Genomic DNA, 19,076 nt, shown 5'->3' with positions numbered 1-19,076 from the left:
TACTATTAAGAGGGAGGGATGGATTAATATCAGATTTCTGGTATCTGGTTCCTCAGTGATACTGCTTAATTATCCAGATAAGTGATCAGAGTCAAAGCATGAGTGGCAGCACAAATATAAAGAACATCATCGTATATTTTTTTTCCCTAAAAAATGTGTATATTAGTTTTAGTATCATAAAAATACATTTTTAAAGTGCTCATTAAAGCTTAAATTTTAAGTAGTTTTTAGATACTCAGTTTTGGTTAGTCATGCTTTAAAAAGAAAAGTAGCAATTTATTTATTCATTAACAGGCACAGCCAAGTGGCTCACACTGAAAGACTTCCATTAACACTGGCCTGCTTGTCCCTGTATTAAGCAATTTCTCACACCCATTCCCCCTCAGCAGATTATTCCATATTCTTTCTTTTCACCCTCAAGACCCTGTTGCAGAGACCTCACCCTTGTTGAAGAGGGTAGGCCTTCAAGCTTCCCTTGGCTCACATCAGAGGCTGAAAACATCTGGTCTCCCTGCTCAAGCTGTGGAAGGGAGGACCATGAATTCCCAGGTTGCTTCTAAGACCTGATCTTCTTTATAGCTCTGGTCTGTGTTGGCTGGTAATTTTATACAGTAACACACTGGATATGTACATGCATGTGAATGCATTTGTGTGACTACCTCTTGACTTTCAACGTAGACAAGTACTTGGATTGATAAGGATCTTAACATGAGAGACAGATTTGGCACTTAGAATTGGTTCAAACAGAATCACTTCTGTGTTTTTTTTTTTGTTTTTTTTTTTTTTTAAAGTCCTTTGTTCAAGAATCTCAGATTGGTATCAGACATGATACAAAGAGGAAAAGATGATTTTAGCAAAAGCTTCCCACCGGAAATCTTTTGTGATCTATACTCAGCCTTCCTAACTTGCCATCAGGGCAGGATTTCCAAATATTCTGAAACTGAAAGGCAGACTGGAGATTTCTGGGAGATAATTATTTTCTCGGTACCCTAAGGGCACAGAGGATAAAAGAGTCTTCCTGGTGTTGTTCCTCTGTTCCCTAAGGAATCAGAAAAGAGAACAACATGTCCACACTCACCATGCTTAAAAGAGAAAAAGAAAACAACAACAACAAAACAAACAAAATCCTACAGACATTTTGTCCAAAAAAGGAAACACTTAAGGACATAATAGTAATCCAAATCTGAATACAACCTAAACAAGAACTAGAGTTCCAGTTGCTCCCCTGACTGCAAGAACTTCTTCAGCCATATATATATTTTAGACCTCATTTGTTCCAAATAAAATTACCATGCCTTTACTATACATTGTAGAACCAGCCAGAATACAGCTAAATTTCATACCACAGAAAAAATGTTTACATTTCCTTTCCTGGTGTTCTGCGTTTCAGTCACTCATTCAAACTACTGCAACTTCCTCATAGCCCTTTCCTCCAGCTTACCAAGAAGCAGGAGAAATCAAGATGTGATTCAAATTCATTTCAAATTCATTTGCATTCTACCATTGCAAGCGAATAGCAAAGCAAACAGCACCAACGGAAACAATTGAGTCAGAAAACCAACTGCCTCATCTTTCTGCTTTCTTTTAAGTAGGGTGCTAAAACCTAAGACGGCTTGTAGATACAAAAGGGAATTGAAAGCTGTGGACTTGAAAACTCCATACATTATGATAGCAGTCTAGACCTCACCCAAACAGTTTCTCACTTCATTCTGTAGGTGGGGAGACTATTTGATGATGACTCAGAATCAGGAAAGACTCATCATACTGGTTCAAATCTGAGTCTGCGGTGGGATTTCTGCTATGAGCATTGAGGATTATTGCTATGGGTCTAGCACCTTCATTTCTGCAACTGAGACAAACTAGAGGCTATAGAAAACATCTTTTAATGTGCTCAGCGTTTTGCATAGATTTAATGGTAACAGGCCAAAGACAAGGTGTACTCACTAAAGAATATGTTCCGTGTTTGTTGGACAGGCCAGAATGTCAGTAGGCCAAACTAACACAAAAAGAAAAATAAAAACAGAAATGTGTGTGTCAGTAATTCCTGACAATAGGGATATATCAATATGTAACTATGGGATATTTTAGATAATAGGAATCCTTTAGTATGTCTTGCTTGTTTTTCTTTCTTTGGATTTTTCTTCAAGTTCCATCTTAACAATGCTGAGTTCTTGTCAGAACAGAGTTCTCATCAAATAGGCCTGGTCAGTTGATGAAAAAGCCAAACAAAAGTCCTTTAAACTGACACTCACCTGAGCTAATAACATCCTAGCACAGTGTTAAAGACCATTCTACTGTGGAAGGTGACATCTTTTGAAGAGAACATGATTATTCCTTGGACATCCTTTACCATTTTATCCTACTGTGTTCTCTAGTGGGACTGTTCATATGTTATAACTTAATCGCAGCTGCTATTCTCAGTGCCTACCTATATAAGATTTTCACCTCCAATTCAACGTGCTGTACATTTTTTCCCTGTAGATAAAGCAATATTATTTTGTATCAAGATATCTGAACTTCGGAGCTAGGAAATTAGTATGTAAACTGAGAAAGGTCTCTGTCCAACCCTGTCTATGGATCAGCTCTGTTCCCTTCCTGGATGATTTAACCTTGTGAGTAAAGTATTGACTCTTTCCTAGATTTTCACAGATGCTGCAAAGTTTGATGTAGCTGACCATGACACTAAAGTGGTCACGTTGCACATTCTTCATTCTCAGCAGCTGAAGAGCTTGTGATCCCTTGTGTACACCTCCTCAGTTTCAACATAAACACAAGACCATATGGCTTTACCACAGTCCTGAGTCATTAGCTAATCCCACCCCTTAAGAAAATACAATAATAAATATTGTAATCAGAATGAATAATCAGAAACGTAGAGAAAAAGCGTGCAACAAGAATTCATGTACTTTTCTACGCATCAACTGGCACTGTCCGTTACCTGAGACAGATAGTAAACTAGGCAAATCTTAGTACTGAAAAAACAAACAAACAACAAAAAAAAACCACCACTCTCATATAACTTACCTTGTAGATAGTGCCTTGGGATCTGCTGGTCAGCTCCCATTTGACCATCCACACTTTCTTATACTATTTTAACCTGAAAAGTTGTTTCACCTAAGACCATGGCAGACTCACTACAGGGTCTTCACTGCCTGTCCTTGTTGCCTTGGAAGCCCGTAAGTTGACTAGAAGGAGCCAACAAGTCTCCTAGTGTGTGTCCAGTGGGGGAGCTCAAGTGGCACCTCCCAGCTGCCTGCTCTAGTCAATCTATAGAAGGAAGTGAGGTCCACTTCTGGGATTATAGAACACAGGATATAGTGAGAATGTTAAGGCAACTTGATTACCAGAAACTGTCAGGCAGGAATAGTATGCATTTCTGTATCACCCAATCATTCTGCATTTCATCTCATTTACTATGCTGCAATGGCAAGACAGTTCCTGGACCTGATCAAGTTTATCTCAGTTCTAGACATACCCAGAGAGAGAAATGAACATTTGCTGTCTGAAGAATAAGTCAATTAACTCTTAGACCCCATTTCACATAAATAAGAACAAGTAGAAAATGCATAAAATTATGAACAGCAATATTTTTAATTCTTTGGAGTGAGCAGATATAAAGGGAAAAAAATGTGTCAAGCATATTGTTTTGTCTGCTAATAGGAAACATGAATGTCCAACTGTTTCCTGGTGAGCATATTAAATATCTGTAAGCACTTTGGCCCTACTTTACTAACAACACATAAGTTGACATTGATGTGCATGTATACCAATATATTCAATACACATATACAAACCCAACACTAATAATATGACAAGCATAAAACACAAACTAGGGGTCATACTCTTAATGGCAGAGTCTCACCACAGATGTACTCTCCCAGTTTCAGCAACCTGTGAAACAAAAGTTTAAATAAAATATTTCTTCCTGAGTAGAGTAGTTACAAAAAAATACCCCCATTATTTATGCAGTTGTTTGTTTCACTGATAATTTAACCAAGACCAGGAAATAGAAGGAATGCTTTTGAGAAGTATACAATAATATTTTAGTCAGTTTCTTTTTAGCTGTGTCCAGGTCATCCCAACGTTATTTATTGAACCCCCAGTTCTGAGGGCTGTTAAAGTTTCGGCTAAGTACCAAGATTTAATTTGCCAGTCCAAAGCCTGTTTTCTGTTAATTGTTTTTCTTGTAATATTTATTTGTTCGTTTATTTTACATTCAACACCAAAACACTATGGCAGCATTTCTAAGCTGTTACAACTTCTGGAGAAAAACTATTGTGAGGAGTTACCTTATGGGATTCCTATTTACATGGTGTATCACTACAAAGAAACAAAGAAATACAAGGCTAGCTGTTCAATGTGTGTCTGACTTTAGTGGTGATGTGCCAAATTATACTACCTCAAAACCTGGAGTGTCCATAATGGCACTGTCATCAGGAGAAGCAGTGAGATTTGTGGTGGATTCTACTACAATAATCCAAGCCCTCAATGCTGAAGCGAAGCACTGAGGTATCTAGCAAGAAAATTGAAGCTCAAAATCTATTCCCCTTACACAACTTTACGGTCCAGATTTTATTGCATGTTCTCCCCTTATTTTGTGGCTGTTGGTTTCAGAAATGGCAGTTTTGAACACAAAGCTCACACCACAGGTCGTTACTATGCTCTGAAATATCAAAACAACGTTTAAATCTCCAGGACTATTTGCCTAGCAATTTTCAGAAACCCTAAAAGAACTTTAAAACAAAATGAAGATAGATCCACAGAAGTCTGATAAAGAAGGTGAAAAGCATTTTTGCTCTCCTGAAGAATTTAGGGTGTCAAGAAGCATCAGAAATATTTTAGAAATCAGAAATATTTATATCTTACAGAAGGACTCTGTGAACAGGCAACAAAAAATCTTACAAATTCTTCTCTCTCAATAAATGTTTTTTTCCTTTTCTTTTTCTTTTCTTTCTTTATGTTTTTCTTTTTCTTTTTCTTTTTCTTTTTCTTTTTCTTTTTCTTTTTCTTTTTCTTTTTCTTTTTCTTTTTCTTTTTCTTTTTCTTTTTCTTTTTCTTTTTCTTTTTCTTTTCCTTTTCCTTTTCCTTTTCCTTTTCCTTTTCCTTTTCCTTTTTCTTTCTTTTTCTTTCTTTTTCCTTTTTTCCTTTTCCTTTTCCTTTTCCTTTTCCTTTTCCTTTTCCTTTTCCTTTTCCTTTTCCTTTTCCTTTTCCTTTTCCTTTTCCTTTTCCTTTTCCTTTTCCTTTTCCTTTTCCTTTTCCTTTTCCTTTTCCTTTTCCTTTTCCTTTTCCTTTTCCTTTTCCTTTTCTTTTCTTTTTCTTTTTCTTTTTCTTTTTCTTTTTCTTTTTCTTTTTTTTTTTCTTTTTTCTTTTCCTTTTTCTTTTTCCTTTTTTCTTTTTAACAGATTCACACATTAAAGTTAGATCTAGGTCTGATGTAAAATCCATTTAGCTGCATTGAGGTTAATGAACCGAAGATGATATACATCCATTGAGAATCAGCCTTTGTGTGTGATCAGCTACAATGCTATTTGTTTTTATTGGCTTAGCCATTGATGTGTTACTATGTGGTTCTGCAAGTTTTCTTAATCGATAAGGGTTAGCATACATGAAAACTGTGCTTCTGTGGAATTAATGCCTGAAAAAGACTCTCCTGAAGCCAAATTTCCTTTGAGATGTGGTTATGTACTGCAGAAATCAGAACATATTTTAAAATTGAATTTGCTGCTAAATGAGTGAGTTACCACACATTTATCTTCCATGAGAAACAGGAGAAAATTTTCAAAATGAGTACACATTTCTCTCCTCATAAAAGGTTATCTGGGAGTATGGGAATATTAAGGGAAAAGAATGATATCTCATGCACACAAGATTAAAAGTAATAATAATAATAATTCTACTTTATAAATAAATGCAAAGTAGTGTTAAAAAAAGCAACGTATTATAAATAGACACCTTTGGAAATAAATTTCAGAAGCCTCCAGAGAGCTTGAGAAAATAACTAGCTTGCACAGCATTAAGTGGAAGGAGTTCCCCTAAGGGAATCAAGGGATCAGAGATATCCTGTCTTGGTTAGTCTTTGATAAGTTTGCATCTATGTCTTTTTCATACTGCTGGTAATAAGTTGAGAGATGGATTGTTACATGGAGGCAAATGGCAAAATTGTTTCTTAGGTAGAGAATACTAAAACTGATTTTTTTTTGGAATTACACTAGCACAATTTCACACCCTATTCAAGTTGCACAAGGGGAAATGGATTCAGGGTTTTCTTTCTCTCCTTTTCATGACCTCGTTGTGTAGCCCTGAAAAAAACCACTCAGAACTACTTCAAGCATAAAATAAATCTGTTCTGATGAAACTAAACATAAAACATCCTTCTTTGCTGATCTCAACTAATATTTTTTGACAGACCTAAAGAAACATCTTTAAGTTTCTCAAAGATACACAAAACAGAGCAGGATTTTCTCGTTTTCATAAGTCAAAAATTTCAGAATTCTTGTAGGTAGATGAAGAGAGCAGGACTTACCTCACCTAAATTAAGGCATGAACAGAGTGGATACTGATCTCCACATGTGGTTAGAGGAATGTCACTTAAAAACATTGGAAACTAAAGCTCTTCCCTGCAAGTGACCAATAAAAAAACTACTAACCAATTTGTTGTAAATAAGTGCAATCACTAATTTAAAGGTAATACAGAATCAAATGGATTCTGCCATAAGGTCTAAAAATCATCTGGAAGTTATATTTATTTTCTGAGAGATTTATAATTGTCAAAGTGAATGTGCTTTCTCCTGAACTCTGAAGGCTTTTTGTTTGTTTGTTTGGTTGGTTGGTTTAGTTTTATTTTATTATTCTATTTTATTGTATTTATTGTATTTTTAAGAATAGGTGTGTAGCCATTTAATCAAGTTTTCTTCTGGTTTCCTTTCTTACCCATACTTATTTCTTACCCAATTTTTATTGGTGGAGTTGCCTCTTAAAAAGCAATCTAGACCCAGCGCTTTACCCATAGTTGCCTATAGCCCAAGACTGAAATATGATTTAAATCTATCTATTCAATTCCATGTACCCGTAACCTCTTACTCTGAGGAACTGGAGTACTTGAAGTCAGAGATTTAAGACACTTTGTATACTAATAAATACACGAACCATAAGATTTACATGAGATAGCAAACATTAAAATTTGCCCTTCTGAAAACTGAGCTGCAACACTAAAATGGGACAAAATCTTACGATGTTGCACTGGAAACTCAAAAAGAGACAAAGTGCTGTAAATATAACTGTCACACTGTTGGCCACTCTTCTTTTGAGTATTTCCATACATGGCTTCATATGATCAATCAGTATTTCTTGAATTTGCCCTCCTTTTTTTCCTTTCTTTTTTTTTTTTTAAGTGTAAATCAATAGTAACACAATACTGTGAGGGAAGAGTAAATGTTGGAACTGCTTGGATATTACATGATGTTATATTTTTCTGCTAAGAAATTAGAACTCATAGGAGACAAAAAATTCCTGGAAACACGTCAATTGTGAAGACACATCACTTTAAGAAAAACAGGAATGATAAATTATAATAAAGTTGGAAAATTCCAATTTGAGCTTGTCAGAGCAGAATATTTAGTTATTATTTAGAATTACTATTGTGTTGTGATTAAAAATAAGTTAAAATAGGAAAAAGGTAAATTGATTTCAACAAAACACAGGAATTAAAAACTTTATGAGCTTTGTTTTGCATAAAATTGCAAAGCAATGATTCTGTTTGTTTTGAATAAGAGAAGAAAGCAGAATTCTTACTCTTTAGCAATAAAAACATCAGTTTCTTTTCCACCTTTGTTAACAACTCAAACCTATAGCTAACGAGAGAAAAATCACACACCTAAGAAGCCAGGAAGTCATCTAAGCCAAGCCCCACAAAGACCTAATTTTTATGGCCCTAATTCCCTCAAAATATCTTAATGTGACATAATTTATTTAGATGCTAGAAACTTCCTCAGAACAGGAAGCAAGTATGTAGAAAAGACATGTAAAATGAAACCTCTACAAGCCTAAGCATGTTAATAACATATTCATGTAATAACTGGACAGAAATACAATACGTACACTATGTTTTGTATGAATCATTTATTTTACCTTCATACATATACTAGTACACTTTTTTCTTTTTTTCTCCTAGACAATTAAATGTCATTAATGTAGAAATAATACAAAATACACTTTGGCAATATCTTTCAAAGTCATACGAGTATCTTTATTCATCTGAAGAATTTGAAATAACTCCATGGGTGTACATTTAGGAATGGAAATGTTGACACGTGGCAAGTTTTGAATCTGACCCAGCCCTATATAAATGATGTTAAGAATTACCAGGCATACGGTGAATACAAAAACACAGGAATCTGCCACGCACTCCCCTTCCTGTAGCGTTGTATCAGAGGAAGATCTTAACAACAGAAACAGAAAGTTTTGCCATTGACTTACCAAGGACTGAATCTCACTCCTGGAATTTCAGAGAAATACTACTACTACTACTACTACTAATAATAATAATAATAAAGTTAATAATATATCAGAATATAAATAAGCTAAACATCTCTTATCTCCACTTTCCTGTTTTCCATTACGTACCAACATATTCTGCTCTATTTCAAATATTCGTCCTATGTAAAGAGCTCCCTCCCTTTCAGTGACAAACAGAAAACTCACGACAACACTATCACTATATTGTTTAATGAGACCAGTTTGGAAACAATATTTTTAGGTAGACAAGTTGGGGTATTGCTGGCAGGGCAGAGAAGGATACTCTCAAGAGCCTTTGTGGTCTTTGACAGGAGTTCAGTGAGGCTTAACCAGCCTTGGATGCATTCCCCTCCAATTCTGCCCTTTATTAGCCTCCTTAAAACCCATTAGTGACCTCAAACTTACAGAAGTTGTTTGTCTGTTGGAGCTGCAAGTACTACATCTTGCTTGCACTTCTCCTCTCTACTATAAGATTTTTACTTTAATGATGAAGAAGGGAAACAAACATTATAAACTGATTGCAGAGAGATTTGTTTCCTGATTCAAATGTACATAGTATGTGTAGCATGTATTGTCCCTGCTTGGGCTACTCTTTATTACTGCAATATAACAGACAATTTAAAAATTGTATTCAAGTGTATGAAGAGAAATTCAGTAATACCTGTGTATTATATGCACTTTCTGTAATTATTATTCCATTGTATAAGTGTAATTTTAGAATCTTGAACCAATATTGAAGATAGTTTTTGTGTTTTTATGAGAGTTTTTAAAGGTTTAAGCAATTACCGTTCACAAATGTTTTTATTTAACCCTAGTAAATGTAATCAATCATAATAAAATAACAATTACACAGGGAAGCATCTCCTAATGTTTTATCTCACAGGCCATTCTTGCCAAACAAAAGAAGCTGAAATGACCTAGTTACAAGAATCCTTTCCTTTCTGCATCCTGACAAGGATCTACAGGCCCTGAAGGAACCTGGATCCAGCATTTTCTTCCCTGGAGAAAAATTATTAGCACTAATCCTTGTCTTTGAACACAGCAACCTTTTGATTGGTGTAATTGAGCTACATTACCTCACTTTTCTACGTCTGTCACAGCATCCTATAGATGCAGCATAACTGAATTCATTAGCCTTGTACAGAAAGGGTCAGAGTATTAATATGTTAATAATGTGCTGGCTTGCAAATTATTATTTTTTTATTATTTTTGCCTTTTTTTTTTTAATAAAGTCTCAGTTAATTACATTGTAAGGTTTTGAAGCCAAACTGAATTTTACTCCTGTAAATTTGCAATTCTGTGTTCTTAAGTAGAAATAATGAGAGAAATCCATTAAAAATCAGTTAAAATGTGTGAATCTGATATTTGGCATCTGGTTTTATAGATGCCCAATAGCACATGTGTAACTATCTGCTACATGCCTGAACGTGCAAAATTAAAATGCTTGTTCTTGGGCCACATCACATGTTGAAAAGAACAACCAAAAGCAATGAAGATATGAAGGACTTAAACCCTCTATCATTTTCCAGCCTGGACCACTATGCTATAAGCCAATCCACCTGAAAACATTCAGTTATACTTTTAAGTAATTTTATAGAGTGAGATAAAATATAGCAAGATATATCGTATATAATATAATAATATATATAACATAATAAGATATATATAGCAAGAGAGAGATAAAATATAGCAAGTGTGTTGTAGGTCCACTGCACTGATGGCATATAGCAAAAAGTTGTCACAGCAGCTTCTAAATATTAAAAAAATAATAATAATAAAATCATTCAAACTCCTAATCTGATAACCTCCCAGAGGCAATTGAGGGCTGTGAGCTGAAATAAATGCTGAAGTTGCATGTGTTCAGTCCCTCTCTATCTGGAGACCTTCTATTGTCATGTCAGCCAGCTTTGGGGACAAATTTGTCCCATGGAAATTATAAAGGCATTTCAGTGGAAGAGAGGGGTCTGATACTGGAGGTGCTGGAAAGAAGTAAATTCTGCAGAGGTGGTCAGCAGAGAATGAGGAAAGATTAGGTGATCCGGGATGGTGTTGCCTGGTTTGCAGTTTGCAGTAGTGGTGTTACAGGCAAGGAAGAGAATATGAAAGAGATAATAAAGCTGAGTGTAAGAGAAGGCAGAAGTAACAAAGCTAAAAAGAATGTTCTTTCTTTTCCCTAATATTTAGCAAAATAACAAGTCAGAGAGAAGGACTGCGCTAAACACTCCTCCTTCAGTCTCTCTTCTCTGTGGTTCCTCCTCTGTCACACAGAGACACACATGCCTCCTATCCCATATTTCACCTTCTCAAATGTCAAATGTAATTAGATCTTGTTTGCTGCAGGCTAGAGTATGGACATAGTCTATGTCTGAGTTGGCTCAAGGGAAATGGCTTCAGGTTGCACCAGCAGAGGTTTAGGTTGGATATTAGGAAAAAATTTCTTTTCTGAAAGGAAGGGTTGTGAGGAATTGGAAGGGGCTCGGGGAAGCAGTTGAGTCACCATCCCTGGAGGTATTCAGAAAATGTGTAATGTGTTGCTTAGGGACATGGTTTAGTGGTAGACTTGTCAGTGCTAGGTTAACGGTTGGGATTGATATCTTGGAGGTCTTTTCCAACCTAAAGGACTCTATGATTCTATGATATATTACGATCTGTTGTGGATGAAGCCAACTGGACAATTCAAGTAAGCAGAGTGGAAAGCTTGAGTTTATGAAGATTTCGTATTTCTTTAAGGCACTGGTAACGCCAGGATTTGTGATTTTGAAAGACTATCTGCAAGTAAAAAAAGAGGCCTTTGAATGTCAGCTTAATTAGTCTGGTTGCACAACGAAGATAATGACAGAAGTAGATTCCAGAAAAGGGAAAACTGGAGAAAATCAATATAGCAGGTTAATAAGGCATAATATGGTTAAACAGGAAGACTGCAAGGGGCAGTCTTCATACAAAGGTTACCAAAGCCTGTGGAATGTCTCCCCATGCCTTGAGCTGCCTTTGGATCAAATCTATAATAAGAAGAAAATGGAAGAAGTGAACAAATTAGAAGAAGGATAGGGAGGAACAAAAGAAAGGGTGCTGGATTAAGTGGAGGATGTACACTCAAGATAAACAGAGGAAACAAAAGTGCTTGGGGTAAATGACCTACAGTGAGAATTAAGGGAAAATAAAAAAAGTGTAGGAAAGTTGGAGTAGGGTTTTTCCCACCCATCTATTCTGAAAGTGACAAAAACATTTCTAATTTAAAATGGCTTCATTCTGAGTCATACGCTTAAGGAATGTGAAACCTCTCTGCTTAGAATCCATCCCCACACATTTTTCATACAGAAAATCTCTTTGTGATTGTGCAGATACACAATCATGGTGTCAAAGGTACTTTTTTAAGCATTTCCTTTCTCCATTTGAACCTTCTTATCATTGTTTTTCAAATTAGCACTGAATGTAACATCCAGGAAAGAGCAAAGTTGAGGTTGATTCTCAGTTTTGTCTCGCATGAAAGAAACAAGTCAAGATCTCTATTTATGTTTAAAGTCAAGCAACTTTGAGCTCAGTTTGCACCTTTCTTTTAGTGGTACAGATAATACAAAATTATGTACCTAAAAGTCCAGATGGACAGTCTCACTTTTCCTTGCAAGCTGAGCTTCAGATATGTCTTTGTTCTTAAACCCACCAGAGAGCTCTGCTGAGAACTGAGACAGGTCATGTCACATGTCACATTGTTCTCATCTAACCTTAAAGATCTGCAGTGTAGGCACCTACATCTGAGACAGTTACCCCTGCACTCAACTGGGAGAAATAGGCATCTTTAGGAAACAATTTGTCTGATGTATCTGAGTTTCTGCTTCAGGAGGAGAGATGTTGTGTATGTTACAGATGTCTGCACTTGATCAGACTGCTTCCACCCCTTAATTTTGCTTGTATGTTTGCTCTCCATGGACCTTTTCCTGAGCTTTACCCGACTTTGCTGTTTAGATTCTCTTCACAGCAGGAAAAATAAAATAAATAAATAAATAAATAAATAAACAGAAAAGTGCTTGTTTTGAGTGGTACCAAGATACCACTGATTTGCACAAAGTCAGATTAGCTGTTTTCTATATTCAGCTGGAGAGGAGTTAACAAATGTATTTGCTGCAGCTCAACCAAATTTTTCATTTGCATTCTACTTCAAATAAGTAGGAAGACTGGAAAAGAAATATTTTCTGATTTTGGCTTGTGAAGGAGTAAGAATATGTTTATGTCCAACTTATAGCACCACAGGGACTCAGCTACAGCTCAGGTCTCTAGGTCAAGAACTATAAATCTTATTACTGTAACACATGTAGGTCTGCTGATACTACTATATATTTATATCAGTGGGACTTGAAATACTACATACATCATTCCATTCAGTCTTAAAATAATGAAAGCCTTAATTTCATTGCATGCATCTGTTCTTGTGTGTCTTCACAATAATAGTATTCCTACTCTTCCAAAGAATTTAGAAAAGACATAATTTGCAGAGTTATCTCCTCTGATAAGTGATCAGTCAACAACTGAATACGATTTGTGAATAAAATTTATAGCTGATCCTAGGAGATGTCTTTGGGCTACTCCTTCCAAGGCTCAGTTTGTTTTTTTTTCCATGAATGCATCTGGAAAATAAATAAATAAATAAATTTGTCTCCTTTTGCCTTTGTTTCCCTCTCGTTTTCGTCTAGCTAATGTGTAAAACCTTGACCTCAAGCATTGTTTATTACTAAGTGTATAGTGCCTGGCACAAGGAAGCCTGAACCCTCTTTTGTGGCCTCTACTATAGTAGTAATAGTAATAATAGTACTTTTGAAGATCTGTTAAAGTACCTACCACTGAATGGAGATAGAGTCTCAGTGAACATTAAACCACACTGTAGTATATATTCTTGCAAGTACTGCATCAAATTGAATTAATTTGTTTGAATATAAAATGGAGTTCTACAAAGCACTGACTATTTCTGTCAGGATACATGAGCAATAATCTGATCGTCAAAGTGGTTTTCACTCACACCCGGATGCCACAGCCCCCTCAGAGGATCCTTCTGCCACTGCAATGACATGATAGTTGTTCTCATAACAACTACTATGCCTGTACAGTTGGAGCTCAGGACAAGGATCCATTCTAAAATAACCAGCTGTGAACTGCAACTCAGCAGCAACTACCTCTGAAGGAAAGAGGAGCCACAGCCAATTGTGGGAACCTTCAACAATCCCAGTTAAAGCTACTCATCGTTGTGAATAGTAGCCCATGATGTCGAAACAGACTTTCCTCACTGGTAGCATACATTATAATAGATGATTTTCTGCTCTGCATAACCTTTAAAAAGCATATTGAAACCAATAGCCAATGACTTGTTATCAAGTGCTGATCTAGGCTGGTGGTTTTAGTGGTCTTACTGATTTGCAGTGTCAGCTAACTGTTAAACAAAAGCCATACCTGATAACCAGGCTGTTTTCACACCACAGATAATCTGCTGGAAGTGATGCTGAAACTTTATAAAGACGCAATAGGCTAGGGAATATCAGCATGCCCCACTCCTCCAACTTCGCCGTGGTGGTGACAGGTTTGGGCTTGACGTGTTGTGCAAAAGAAAGCATAGTTTATTTGTCCACATAACAATTGCACCCTACCACCACAACACCTGACCAGTAGTGCAGTAGTGAACAAGAGATTTCTGCTTATTTTAGAAGAGATATGAAAAAAATGAACCAAGATTTTGTTATGATAAAATGCTTGGAAGAACTAGGGACTTACATGTAACATGGAAAAATATGTTCTTGACTACACAGGTATATTAAGATATGGATCTGGAGCTTGATATAAAGACACTACAAGTTTAACAGGTGATATTGTGGGTCGGGGTTGCTCTCTGGTGTACGGTGCATGCTGCTGCCTTTCTCATGCACTGATTAAAATGCCTGACACAAAATAAGGATGCAGAATGAAGCACAATGCATTCCAAAAGGATTGTCAGTCTCAGATAAACCAGTATGCTTCATGTGAACCATTTAGTTTGAAAATATATATGAGTCCCATTCTGCACACTTGGTGTCAGCAGTTCTTATGCACTTGAATAACCATAATGACAACAACAGGTCTGCTTGTGTGGATAGCTGTTATATGAGCAGAGACTTAACAAAGCCATTTATCTGTGAACATTTTGATAGCCTTACCCCACAGTGTGGGGCCCAAGCATCTACAGTTTCAAACTACCATTTAGTTTCAATATATCATATGCCAGCACTAGTTTGTCTAAACACATCATTCAGGAAAACACATTAGTGTTTTTAGTCAATTATCTACTCCATTTGTTTTCTTAGCTGCATGTGCTTTTGAATGGTTATCTCAGCTTGGTACTGTGGTTCTGTGAGGTGTGTCCAACACTTAGAATACAATATTTCTCATGCTCGCTGAAGCAGAGAAAAAATAGTGGAAATCACCAACAATGAACTTCACATATTTCTGCTGTATACAGCATGCATGTTTGAGTCTAAACCTTCAATCCTTTCATATTAAAAATTCCCACGAAACCTGAGACAGTCTTTGCTGAATCTAAAAGCCCTGCAGGATCAGTCCTTTAATGAATACTTTAATGGTTCTGCAGGTGTATTGAAAATAGCTAGGTGCTTAGGGATTTCTGACTAGTACTGATATGACTGATATGTAATTCTATGAAAAATCAGTGCTTTGTCTGGGAATAGAACTTCTTCAATTTTGTAGTCAGCAGTGCATTTTCATAAGTTCATAGAAAACAGGACTAAAAGGACTTATTGTGCCATCTAGTCCATCAGCTTGCAATAGTGCTTATATATTTCCCCTCAATTTTAGCAAGAGTGGAACTACAGGCAGATAGAGGTCAGCCCTAAGATTTAAGTTTCCACAGGACTCTCTTATCCTTCTTTCAAAAATTGGCTCTGAAGTGCCACAAAAAAACAGGGGTCCTTGTCCTTTCCACTGTTCAACAGGATCCAAGAAAAGAACACCACATCCTCTTCACTCAAGATCTCGGGATGGATTTGAACTACAGTTGCTGAGGTGAAAGAGCTTGACAAGGCACACTGCTGCCTTCCTCTAAACAGCTAAATAGCATCAAAATATTTTATTCTATGCATCTCTCCCACACTTTATTCTGGTTGGAAATAATATGCTGTGTAGTGAGTTGCATTTTTTTAAGATAATAGCAAAGTATCTCTAATTCAAACCAACTGAACTAATTGGACAAAAAAAGATGCAAACAGCCCAGCCTACCAGACTGTATTTAAAACAATTGTTAGCAATCAATAAATCCTGCTGAATTGTTTGATTTCATTAAAGATGTATTTGTTACTAAGCAGCTGGCACCCAAACAGCTGCTTTAAATAGAGAGAGATTTTTTCCTGCTCTGTTTTATCATGTTCTTCATTATTTTATTTGCACATTTTCAGAGACAATGACTACTGAATAAAATCAAAATGCAGATAAACAAATCACATCTTCGTGTGAGCATGTGGTGGGTCAGGGGAATGGATAGCAGAAATGACAGCCTGCTTTCCTTTCTACTATCCCTGAACATTGTTTTTCAGACTTTCAGCAGTCAGTTATGATTGTAAAACCAACCTTGGTACTGCCCCACTGATAAATAATAAAGACATCATAGCTTCCTTACAAAGCCCTGAATTTTGCTTTCTGTTAATACTGACCTTAACACTAACATCTATCGAACAGTGTTGGCCCACAAAATGAGAATTTCCCAATGTTTTAAAAGTACTTCAATTGGAGCCAGGTCCTTTTAAAACACACTTTAAAGCAGATTTAAACTGGACCCTATCCAGTTGATACCTCTGCCCCATTATGTAACAGATAATGAGGCTAATAGTTTTTGTGAAATGTTTTGGTAGCAAACCAGGTAACTTTCCTTTGTGGTTATGTTGTCACCAAGCAAGGTGGAACATGAGACAGCTTTTAGAAAGGAATCCAAAATCAGATAATAAAACAGCTGCAAATTTGAAATCAGTCCCGGGATCACTTAGGTACATGAAGCTAAGCCAAACTCCCAGAGAGCAATATAGACACAAGAAAAACTTTAGTTTTCTTGGTTTTCAGCCAAATCTAGCTGCACAATGACTGTGGTCATCATGGTGTTCTCAGGTCTTCACTCACAACCTCAAGTAGAAGGACAGTCAACTGAAAGACCAAGGTGGCACTCCCTGCCAGTTCTGGAACCTGCCAGTGTCCTTTAGGCATAGAAAGTTATGTTTTTCTCTCCTCATCATCCTCCAGTAAAGATGGGCTTTGAAGCTATGGATATGTTTGCAGCAACACTATTGACTTCATAGGGAAGTATCCTTTACTGTCGTTATTATTAACCTTTAAGTGGAGGCTTTTATTTCAAATCTGCAAACCCTAGCTCTTCATCAGACCTTCATTGCTGTCATACATTCATCTGTTTTCATGTTGTCTGTGTAGGCTGCAATGCACATCCACAACCTTCAGCTAACCTGCTAGTGGTTCAGAGTTTTTCTTCTCTTCACCTGGCTAAGAGGGGCTGTGCATGGGCTCTTCCAGACAAGCCCCAGAACCTCTCCTCAGTGGTGTTCCCAAACAGTCCAGTGACCTGGAGAATAAAGTTGGACCTTAGAGTCAGTATAAAGTCATAGTGATGTCATTCAGGGTATAGCATGAGATAGAGGAGGGTGGTTATTTTTAAATGAACTATTATTTGAATTGAAGAAATTGCAAACCCAGAATGGTTTAACTAACAAAGAAACAAGGAAAAAAAAAAAAGAAAAAAAAAAAAGTTGAGGTAAAATTACTAGAATTCAAACCTCTGCTGAAACGGTCACCATACACAATTGCACAGTCCCAATAATATGGTTGTTCATGGTATATATGTGGCTCTGGTGATATTCACTGATATAGATCAGTACTTTCCTGAAGTTGTTGCATCAAGGACTTTTGTTTGATACTTTTTGTATGACTGGCCCAAGCAGCTGAAACCTCAAACTAAACCAAAATTAGACTGATCCCTCCTTGAATATAAAAAGAAAGAAAAGGACTGAACTGCATTGATGCTGTTTTATTCTAACTTCCCTTTGAATTTTAAGAGACAGATCCTGAACGGACGTCATTAGAACTATGCTGATGTACACAACCCCAATCCAAACACAACTCAAAGGCCTAATTACTGAAATATCACACAGGAGTGTATTCTTGCAATGTTTCAGACTATTTGACAACCAGGTGGTGGCATGAATATCCTAAAAAGAAAGCTTTTCTGTCAGCCTTGTCTCTAGACCAAAGAAGTTTGGATAAGCATGCAAAGTTTTTGGATGCATATTGCAAACATTTTGAAGTCTGCCCTACACTAATTATCTGTCACATCTCCAGTTACGGTCATGCAGGTTCTTTGCAGCCAGCCACAAGAGAAAGGAAGCAGTAGGTATTTTTTTAATATCCATCTATTCCTCTGTAGTTTAAAAAAAAATAATAATTCTATTTTAGACAGGCAGAATCTTTCAGTGGAACTTTAGATTCATCCTAACATCTTAGGCCCTGCTGTGCTGACCCTCCCCTCTCCCTCTGCTATCTGCAGAATTTGTATGCAAAATCCACGAAAAGATTTCAGAATAGGCCATCCATCCCAAAGCTTTTGACAAGGAACAGGGACTACTTAAAAGAAAAGGTCTTCTGAAGCAGTGTTTCTTTTTTTTCTTAACCTTTTTTCCACCCTGAATTCGTGCACCCTTAACGACTTCACTGGTACTTTAGCCTGTGTGGGCTTTGTCCAGCACAATAAATGAAAGTGTGCAAACCCTCTTTGTTTAACACACTGTTGGAAGGTAGAGGCTGTGTATGGTATAAAAGAACCCAGCTTGCTTAGGAGACATATGTCCAGTGGTTATCAGTTCCTGTTATAAACCAGAGGACAACATGTTTTCACAGTAAAATATGTATATTACATAATATTTTTGGCCAGATGTTTTCAAGCAGAGAAGTTAATAGAAATTTCTCCTGTTGAAATTGGAGTGAGAATAACTTGTGGGCAGGAATTGAAAGAATGGCTTTTCATATATCCACGCAGATTAAGTAGGGCACGGAGAACTAAGATAGGTCATCTGCCCACATCAGTTTCAGGCAGCTGAATGTTACATCTAAGGCTTAATCCTACAATATCCTGTCCATTACTTACTGTGTGCATCAAAAAGTTTAGTTAGTATCTAAAAGGATCAGGCTACATATGTATGCATGCCCATTGTCCCAGCTCAGTAAATCAGATGATGATCCCAAAACAGAAGGAATTTTCATACATTATGTTTTATTCCTGGCTGGCTTGAGCATGGCTGGGACTTTCCTACAGCCAACTAAATCCTTTGTGCATAACACTATATACAAAGTTTGACTGCAGGTTGCACTTTGTCTGGACCTTGTGGTCTTTTGTAAGTGCTTGCTTTTGTAAAAGCTGGGTGACAGACTGCCAGACTTGTTCAAAAGTGATCATGTGAAATTCTTGACGTTATCTGATACAGTAGGGTGGTGAGGCACTGGAACAAGTTGCCCAGAGAAGCTGTTGATGCTCCAGC

At 36.7% G+C, this 19,076-nt stretch overlaps 1 long non-coding RNA gene across 1 annotated transcript in view; it reads right to left on the bottom strand.

Annotated features, from left to right (window-relative positions):
- The window catches only part of LOC106036149 (uncharacterized), a 45,827-nt gene extending 42,202 nt beyond the window's left edge, over positions 1–3,625 (bottom strand). The window contains exon 1 of the long non-coding RNA XR_007165756.2: positions 3,025–3,625. This is a non-coding gene — a long non-coding RNA (uncharacterized lncRNA). The remainder of the gene's footprint in view (positions 1–3,024) is intronic.
- Positions 3,626–19,076: the final 15,451 nt, after the last annotated feature.

Source organism: Anser cygnoides, chromosome 5 (assembly GCF_040182565.1).
Source record: "Anser cygnoides isolate HZ-2024a breed goose chromosome 5, Taihu_goose_T2T_genome, whole genome shotgun sequence".
Lineage (NCBI taxonomy): Eukaryota > Metazoa > Chordata > Aves > Anseriformes > Anatidae > Anser > Anser cygnoides.
This window is presented reverse-complemented; position numbering and strand designations above follow the sequence as displayed.